Source organism: Salvelinus fontinalis, chromosome 17 (genome assembly GCF_029448725.1).
Source record: "Salvelinus fontinalis isolate EN_2023a chromosome 17, ASM2944872v1, whole genome shotgun sequence".
Lineage (NCBI taxonomy): Eukaryota > Metazoa > Chordata > Actinopteri > Salmoniformes > Salmonidae > Salvelinus > Salvelinus fontinalis.
In genome coordinates, this window is record NC_074681.1 from 39,599,720 (window position 1) to 39,609,922 (window position 10,203).

Consider the following 10,203-nt stretch of genomic DNA (forward strand, 5'->3'; position numbering starts at 1 on the left):
AAGGATCTCAGCATGTTGCCTAGTGTCCTGTTGAACCTCTACGTGCCACCGTTCCCCATAGGATGGTAGGGGGAGGTCCGAGACATCTCGACACCAGCCAACTCCAGGAATTCGGCGATGAGTTCACTTTGGAAATTCGCTCCCTGGTTTCAGTGGAGGCGGGGAGGAAATCCATACACACAGAAGTTTTGCCACTTTCTTTGCTGTCTGGTCCCGGCAGGGGAATGCATGTGCCAGCTTGGTGAAGTGATCAGTAATCACTAGGACATCCACAGACTTGTCTTCAACAGACCAGAAGCTGATGCATACAAGTTCCAGTGTTGCAGTGGTCTAGATGCTCTCCATTAGAGCTCTTTCTGCAGGCTCTGGGGTCTTGCTGAGGACACACCTTTGACAGGTCTTGACATAGTTGCGTATGTTTTTCTCCATGTTGTGCCAGAAGAACCTCTGACGGACAAGAGAGAGGGTGTGTGGCTGACCCTGGTGGTCAGCCAGGTGATGAACACCAGACAAAGCCTCCTTCCTCAGAGGAAACTCTGTACAGGATATCATTCAGCAGTGTAAACTTATCCAATAGCTTGAGAATCTTCAGAGCCAGCTAGTTCTCACTGTGACGCTCACATTTGGGTGGTCTGCTCTTCCTCTGAACATAGTGTATCACTTTGGGGAGGGCGACATCATGTTATTGATGGGACTTGAGCTCTTCTACGGACAAAGAAGGTAGTGTGTCTTGGCCAGCTGGTGCTAAAATGCTAATGTGGTCCACAAACGAAGCAGCTCTCTGCCGAGACGCAGACTCCCAGTCTACATGAGAGGAGATTAAGGCTGACACATCATCCTCAGATAATGACACATCCGCAGACACACAAAGGGAGGAGTTATCTAGGACTGACACGTCAGGCCGAATGCTTCCTGCACACATCGATCTTTCACATCACACACTTTCCATAAGCAGCTCTAAATACGGCTCAGACAAGAGTCGATGACTGAGTGGCTTCACGAACAGGTCCCTGCCAAAGTGTCGCCTCAACATTCAGTTTCCCTGGAACATGCTTGATATAGAAGCAGTATGGTGCAACTTGGAGACCCAGCACTGCTTATATGCATCAAGCTTTGGCTTGGTTATGATGTATGTGTAAGGGTTGTTATCAGTCCACACTGTGAACTTCGGACCTTTGAGCCAATGACTAAACTTGTCACAGACAGACCACTTGAGGGCCAGGAACTCTAGTCTGTGTGCAGGGTAGTTAGCTTGTCTGCGGCTGAGTGACTTGCTTGCGAACGTAAATCGGTCTTGTCTTCTCACAGTTGGGAGAGAACAGCGCCCGGGCCATCCAGGGAGGTGTCGGTGGACAGGATGAAAGGCTTGTCGAAATCAGGATGGGCCAACACCACATAGTTGATCAGCACTTTCCTCAGTTCCTCAAACGCAGTGTCACAGCTCTGCATCCAGTCCTGAGAGGTTAGTTCATGGAAGGTTACAGCACTCCTGTGGCCTCCGGCAACATTGCCTTTCTGTTTGCCTTTACGTTTCTGTCCCGCAGTCAGGGTGAGGGGCTTTGCGATGGAGGAACATCCGTGGATGAAGTGCTGGTAGTAAAGGACCATCCCTAGGAAGGATCTCACTCTCTTCTGTGATGGTGTGCAGGCGTCGTCTTTCATCAGATCTGAGATTACCTTGATCTTCTCCTGGTCAACAGAGACACCAGTGCTGTCGATAGTATGGCCCAGAAACCTCACAGACTTGCACAAAAAGTGACACTTCTTCTGTGATAGCTCTCAATCGACTGAACACGACTTCAAGGCGTCTCAAAGACTCTTCCTCAGAAGGAGGAAAGGCGAGCATATCATCCAGGTAGTGCAGAAGGCTGGAAAAGTTGAGATCACCAAAAATGCTGAGCATCATCCTCAAGGACGCTGGACTGTTGCACAAATCTTGTGGAAGCCTATTGTACTCATACAAGCCCAGGGGTGTCAGACTCATGGAGAGGGACATTGTAGAACCTTGATCTGAGGTTCGTGGCGCTGAAATAAGCATTTCTACCAAGGCAGCCAGGCAGTCAGGTTGATTTGGCAGAGGGTGAATGTACTTGATGGTCCTCGCGTTGCGCAAGCAGAAGTCAGTGCAGATCCTCAGGTCCCCGTTCTTTTTCCAGACCATGACCAATGGCGAGGCGTACTCACTTACTGACTTGGTGATGAGTTGTTTCTCCTCCATTTTGCTCAACACTTCTCTCAACTTGTGATAGTGTGCAGGAGAGACAAGGCAGTAGGAAAGCCTGAAAGGGCGGTCGCCGGAGAGGTGAATGCGGTGCACAAATTCCTTCGCCCAACTCCACAGTCCAGCTTGTCCTTCGAGAAGACATCTTGGTACTTCACTAGGATCTCGGCCAGCTTAGCTTTCCAAGCAGATACTTCATATGCCTCGATATTCCGGTCGCTCAAACCACAGTGCTTCAGCAGCTGTGTGGCATCAGCCAACTCTTGAGGAGAAGTGGCAAGACTTGGGGTGTCACACTGTCGTTGCAGCCTCTGAGGGACGGGCAGATCCTCAACTGCTAGGCAAGGAGAGACATCCGCTAGCTTGGCGTCGCGGCACAGTATGACCGGGTCCAGTGACGCGTCAGGACTTCCCCAGCAACCTCCCCACATGGCTGTTATGACTCTCCCTACCAGAATGTTCTTTGGGGCTGAGTGGGCGGAGGTGGGCTCAACAATGACAGTGCTCCGAGGTGACACACGAGCACCGCTTGGCAACTTCCCCCATACGAGGTACATCTGCTGTGGAAGGAGAGTAACAGCTTGCCTAAGCCTTACCGTCCCAATCTTGCTTGTCTACTCGGGGCATGCCCTGCCTGAGGAACTGCACACACTTGGGGAGGAGATGCCTTCCCAGTACTTCTTATTGGACATCATCTTCTGAAGGACAGACTTGATCACGTTTTTTCCCCAAAGATAAACATCTCATTGGCCAGAGGGCACAGTGAACTTTGATGAGTAAACTTTTATTTCCAGATCATACAGTATATACATTTGGGCTTCGTAGTCAGACCACCACAACCGACAAAAAACACATTGCTGGGGGCTAGCTGAGAACAGGGAAGAACACCAGCAGATTTCAGTCTTGACCCTGCCTCTTCACTGATTGTGTATGACATAGAGACTGAGTCCAACATTCCATTCAACGTTAACTGACTAGTACTGGGGCATAAAACAGCTCACTATCCCATTCTAGTCTCCATGGTCCAACAAAAATGTATTTCTGGTTGTCTGACAGCAGCCTACAGCTATTTACATAGATATTTTATTTTACCTTTATTTAACTAGGCAAGTCAGTTTTCTAATTTTCAATGACGGCCTAGGAACAGTGGGTTAACTGCCTTGTTCAGGGGCAGAACAACAGATTATTACCTTGTCAACTCGGGGATTCGATTTTGCAACCTTTCGGTTAATAGACCAACACTCTAACCACTAGGCTACTGCAGGTCTGGCTCACCTGTGAGGGTCACTTTATCTTTGCCCATGCTTTCCCTTGAACTGCTGGCTAGTTTTAAAACGGGTTGATGTCAGGGGGGTGCGCTGATGTCATGTGTGGCTGAGATGCTTTTGGGCAGTCTCTCTTGAAATGGCCAGGGCTGAGACAGTGGCGACAGAGCCTGTGGAGCCTGCAATGTGCATAGGTTGTGTGCTTGGTGGTGCCATAGACTTTGCATGGGGGACTTGGCTGGACCTGGCATGAGAGACTTGACTGGACTTGGCTTGAGCGTGGTGTTTGTTTAGGCTGTGCTTGGTGTGTCTGAGAAGCAGTGCACAGTGAGAGGACTCTGTCCAACATGCCAACCACATGGCGAAGGCCTGGTTCCTCTGTGGTGAGACTGGTTGGAGGGACCGATAGTGGAGCTGGCGTATTGAAGGAGCACTGAGACTGGCTGAATACCTCAGAGGGCTGACGTGGCTCACTGTGATGGAGAATGGGCTGGCTGACTGCTGCTGGGCTCTAACTGCATGCTGACAGCAGCACTGCGTATTGAGCTTGAGCTTTGCCTCTCCTCAGATCCCTGTGATGGCCATCCAACCAACCCTGGACCTCTGATACGGTCCACACCTAAGCTTAAACTGGAAAGATTGGGCGAGCTTGGGGATTGGACAGTGGGAGATGAACATAAGTTCTGCCACCACCAGACCTCCCCTGGGGACATCAGACCACAATGTCGTCTACCTCCGGCCAACCTACTGTCGGCTCCTGGAAGGAGAGAAACCCACAGTTAAAACTGTCCAGATCTGGAATGACAACAGTATCACTCATCTCCAAGGGTGTTTTAACTGTACTATGTGGGAGGTATGAGGACAGCAGCTCTGATCTTGATGAACTCACAGATGTTGTTTCATGTAAACTTCTGTGTTGAGCCAGTTGTGCCGACTGAAACCTGTAAAACCCTCACTAAAAATAAGCTTGTGTCGCTGGAATAGTACATGATGGAAACAATGCCTATTTATATGCACACAAAAAAATTGAGAGAGAAAAGAAGTTGGGGCTATCAACAGACTAAATATCCAAAACTGTTTGTAAATCAGAAATGAAATACTCAGTATGCACATTCACATGCAAAAACATTTATAAATGAAACTGAAATAGACTTGAAAACTTGAGAAACAAATATCTGCCGTGATAAAATATCAGACACTGTAGATCAATATTTTTTTAATTTTTTTAATGCTGTAGTTAACACCAAACAAAGTACTGAATGTCTTTGTCTCACGCCAAATGCCCTGTACCTCTGGTTCACAGACTTGCACACACAGAGGAATGCAGACGGTCCAGTACCGGAGAGAGAAAGGGAGTCCAGTGGTGATGGAGCAATCCGGCGATCATGCGAGCAGTGATCTTGTAGATCCGAAAGGAAACGGCACCAATTGTAACCGGTGTAGATTGCCTCTGGGTTGTGTTTTGATCGGCTTACATATGACCAAAGGATCAGGGTTGGTGTAGATCTTTTATTCTGATAGACACAAACATCCATAAATTAAATGCTTTGCTGCCCTTAAGCACCATCTACTCTATTCCACATAGATACAGTTACTTGAGTAAAAGTAAATATACCTTAAAAGAAAATTAATCAAGTAAAAGTCAACCAGTAAAATACTTGTTTTTAGCTGATAGGAGTGGAACCCGGTGTGGTCTTCCGCTGAAATAGCCCATCCGTGACAAGGACCGAAGAGTTGTGTGTTCCGAGATGCCGATCTGCACACCACTATTGACTGCGCCATTATTTGTCTGTTTTTAGCCCGCCTGTTAACTTGCAAAATTCTTGCCATTCTCATCAATGAGCTGTTTTCGCCCACAGGACTGCCGCTGACTGGATGTTTTTGCTTAGTCGCATAATTTTTGGTAAAACCCTAGACACTGTCGTGCGTGAAAAGCCCAGGAGGGTAGGCGCTTCTGAGATACTGAATCCTGGGTGTCTGGCACCGACAATCATACCAAGCTCATTGTCGCTTAGGTCACTCGTTTTGCCCATTCTAATGTTAAAACAAACAGTAACTGAATGCCTCGATGCCAGCCTGCCTGCTTTATATAGCAAGCCACGGCCACGTGACTCTGTCTGTAGGTGCAATCTATTTTCATGAACGGGCTGGTGTACCTAATAAACGGGTGTATTTTTATATTGAATAGAGGATAAAAAATATTTTATATGTTTCTACATGTAATTTTTTATGCAATTTCAACATATACATAGTTCTGATGATTATGTTGAAATTACATTGATGTAACAACCTGTTAGTCCGGTTAAGTCAATGTGTTGACAAGTTGTTGAAACAACCAGTGTGCCCAATGGGGAAGTTCTTTCTCAAACTCTCAGTTCCTTCTACAATCACAATGAAGAAACAGCTACTTCTTTTAGAAAGACAATTGTTTGCGAAAGATTAGTTAGCTTTCAAATTTCATGTCAGGTGAGACATTTTCATTTGATCGAATTTAAAAAGCCCAAATGTATAGAACATTTGAGTAGAAATGGGATAACAAAAATATCCAGGTATGTATCCAGGTATGTTGGCTGTGCTTGTTGTATTTTTTATTTTTATTTTTTTATTTTATTTCACCTTTATTTAACCAGGTAGGCTAGTTGAGAACAAGTTCTCATTTGCAACTGCGACCTGGCCAAGATAAAGCATAGCAGTGTGAACAGACAACAACACAGAGTTACACATGGAGTAAACAATAGACAAGTCAATAACATGGTAGAAAAAAGAGAATCTATATACAATGTGTGCAAAAGGCATGAGGTAGGCAATAAATCGAATAATTACAATTTAGCAGATTAACACTGGAGTGATAAATCATCAGATGATCATGTGCAAGAAGAGATACTGGTGTGCAAAAGAGCAGAAAAATAAATAAATAAAAGCAGTATGGGGGTGAGGTAGGTAAGTTGGGTGGGTAGTTTACAGATGGACTATGTGCAGCTGCAGCGATCGGTTAGCTGCTCGGATAGCAGATTTTTAAAGTTGTTGAGGGAGATAAAAGTCTCCAACTTCAGAGATTTTTGCAATTCGTTCCAGTCGCAGGCAGCAGAGAACTGGAAGGAAAGGCGTCCAAATGAGGTTTTGGCTTTAGGGATGATCAGTGAGATACACCTGCTGGAGCGCGTGCTACGGGTGGGTGTAGCCATCGTGACCAGTGAACTGAGATAAGGCGGCACTTTACCTAGCATAGCCTTGTAGATAACCTGGAGCCAGTGGGTCTGACGACGAACATGTAGCGAGGGCCAGCCGACTAGGGCATACAGGTCGCAGTGGTGGGTCGTATAAGGTGCTTTAGTAACAAAACGGATGGCACTGTGATAAACTGCATCCAGTTTGCTGAGTAGAGTATTGGAAGCTATTTTGTAGATGACATTGCCGAAGTCGAGGATCGGTAGGATAGTCAGTTTTACTAGGGTAAGTTTGGCGGCGTGAGTGAAGGAAGCTTTGTTCCGGAATAGAAAGCCGACTCTAGATTTGATTTTGGATTGGAGATGTTTGATATGAGTCTGGAAGGAGAGTTTGCAGTCTAGCCACACACCTAGGTACGTATAGATGTCCACATATTCTAGGTCGGAACCGTCCAGGGTGGTGATGCTAGTGGGGCGTGCGGGTGCAGGCAGCGAGCGGTTGAAAAGCATGCATTTGGTTTTACTAGCGTTTAAGAGCAGTTGGAGGCCACGGAAGGAGTGTTGTATGGCATTGAAGCTCGTTTGGAGGTTAGATAGCACAGTGTCCAGGGAAGGGCCGGAAGTATACAGAATGGTGTCGTCTGCGTAGAGGTGGATCAGGGAATCGCCCGCAGCAAGAGCAACATCATTGATGTATACAGAGAAAAGAGTCGGCCCGAGAATTGAACCCTGTGGTACCCCCATAGAGACTGCCAGAGGACCGGACAACATGCCCTCCGATTTGACACACTGAACTCTGTCTGCAAAGTAGTTGGTGAACCAGGCAAGGCAGTCATTAGAAAAACCGAGGCTATTGAGTCTGCCGATAAGAATATGGTGATTGACAGAGTCGAAAGCCTTGGCCAGGTCGATGAAGACGGCTGCACAGTAATGTCTTTTATCGATGGCGGTTATGATATCGTTTAGTACCTTGAGCGTGGCTGAGGTGCACCCGTGACCGGCTCGGAAACCGGATTGCACAGCGGAGAAGGTACGGTGGGATTCGAGATGGTCAGTGATCTGTTTGTTGACTTGGCTTTCGAAGACCTTAGCTAGGCAGGGCAGGATGGATATAGGTCTGTAACAGTTTGGGTCCAGGGTGTCTCCCCATTTGAAGAGGGGGATGACAGCGGCAGCTTTCCAATCCTTGGGGATCTCAGATGATACGAAGGAGAGGTTGAACAGGCTGGTAATAGGGGGTGCGACAATGGCGGCGGACAGTTTCAGAAATAGGGGGTCCAGATTGTCAAGCCCAGCTGATTTGTATGGGTCCAGGTTTTCCAGCTCTTTCAGAACATCTGCTATCTGGATATGGGTAAAGGAGAAGCTGGGGAGGCTTGGACCAGTAGCAGTGGGGGGGGGGGGGGGGGGGGCTGTTGGCCAAGGTTGGAGTCGCCAGGTGGAAGGCATGGCCAGCCATTGAGAAATGTTTGTTGAAGTTTTCGATTATCACGGACTTATCAGTGGTGACCGTGTTATCTAGCCTCAGTGCAGTGGGCAGCTGGGAGGAGGTGCTCTTGTTTTCCATGGACTTTACAGTATCCCAGAACTATTTGGAGTTAGAGCTACAGGATGCAAATTTCTGCTTGAAAAAGCTGGCATTTGCTTTCCTGACTGACTGCGTGTATTGGTTCCTGACTTCCCTGAACAGTTGCATATCACGGGGGCTCTTCGATGCTATTGCAGTTCGCCACAGGATGTTTTTGTGCTGGTCGAGGGCAGTCAGGTCTGGAGTGAACCAAAGGCTATATCTGTTCTTGGTTCTGCATTTTTTGAACGGAGCATGCTTGTCTAATATGGTGAGGAAGTAACTTTTAAAGAATGACCAGGCATCCTCAACTGACGGGATGAGGTCAATATCCTTCCAGGGTACCCGGGCCAGGTCGATTAGAAAGGCCTGCTCGCAGAAGTGTTTCAAGGAGCGTTTGACAGTGATGAGGGGTGGTCGTTTGACCGTGGACCCGTGGCGGATACAGGCAATGAGGCAGTGATCGCTGAGATCTTGATTGAAGACAGCAGAGGTGTATTTGGAGGGCAAGTTGGTCAGGATAATGTCTATTAGGGTGCCCATGTTTACGGATTTAGGGTTGTACCTGGTGGGTTCCTTGATGATTTGTGTGAGATTGAGGGCATCAAGCTTAGATTGTAGGACTGCCGGGGTGTTAAGCATATCCCAGTTTAGGTCACCTAACAGAACAAACTCTGAAGCTAGATGGGGAGCGATCAATTCACAGATGGTGTCCAGGGCACAGCTGGGAGCTGAGGGGGGTCGGTAGCAGGCGGCAACAGTGAGAGACTTATTTCTGGAGAGATTAATTTTTAAAATTAGAAGTTCGAACTGTTTGGGCATAGACTTGGAAAGTATGACAGAACTTTGCAGGCTATCTCTGCAGTAGATTGCAACTCCTCCCCCTTTGGCAGTTCTATCTTGACGGAAAGTGTTATAGTTGGGTATGGAAATCTCAGAGTTTTTGGTGGCCTTCCTAAGCCAGGATTCAGACACGGCAAGGACATCAGGGTTGGCAGAGTGTGCTAAAGCGGTGAGTAAGGCAAACTTAGGGAGGAGGCTTCTGATGTTGACATGCATGAGGCCAAGGCTTTTTCGATCACAGAAGTCAACAAATGAGGGTGACTGGGGACATGCAGGGCCTGGGTTTACCTCCACATCACCCGAGGAACAGAGTAGTAGTAGGATGAGGGTGCGGCTAAAGGCTATCAAAACTGGTCGCCTAGAGCGTTGGGGACAAGGAATAAAAGGAGCAGATTTATGGGCGTGGTAGAATAGATTCTGGGCATAATGTGCAGACCAGGGTATGGTGGGGCACGGGTACAGCGGAGGCAAGCCCAGGCACTGGGTGATGATAAGAGAGGTTGTATCTCTGGACATGCTGGTCTCAATGGGTGAGGTCACCGCATGTGTGGGGGGTGGGACAAAGGAGGTATCAGAGGTACGGAGAGTGGAACTACGGGGTCCATTGCAAACCAAAACAATGATAACTAGCCTGAACAACAGTATGCAAGGCATATTGATATGCTGTTGTTTATTTTTTATTTTACCGTTATTTTACCAGGTAAGTTGACTGAGAACACGTTCTCATTTACAGCAACGACCTGGGGAATAGTTACAGGGGAGAGGAGGGGGATGAATGAGCCAATTGTAAACTGAGGATTATTAGGTGACCATGATGGTTTGAGGGCCAGATTGGGAATTTAGCCAGGACACCGGGGTTAACACCCCTACTCTTACGATAAGTGCCATGGGATCTTTAATGACCTCAGAGAGTCAGGACACCCGTTTAACATCCCATCCGAAAGACGGCACCCTACACAGGGCAGTGTCCCCAATCACTGCCCTGGGGCATTGGGATATTTTTTAGACCAGAGGAAAGAGTGCCTCCTACTGGCCCTCCAACACCACTTCCAGCAGCATCTGGTCTCCCATCCAGGGACTGACCAGGACCAACCCTACTTAGCTTCAGAAGCAAGCCAGCAGTGGTACGCAGGGTGGTAT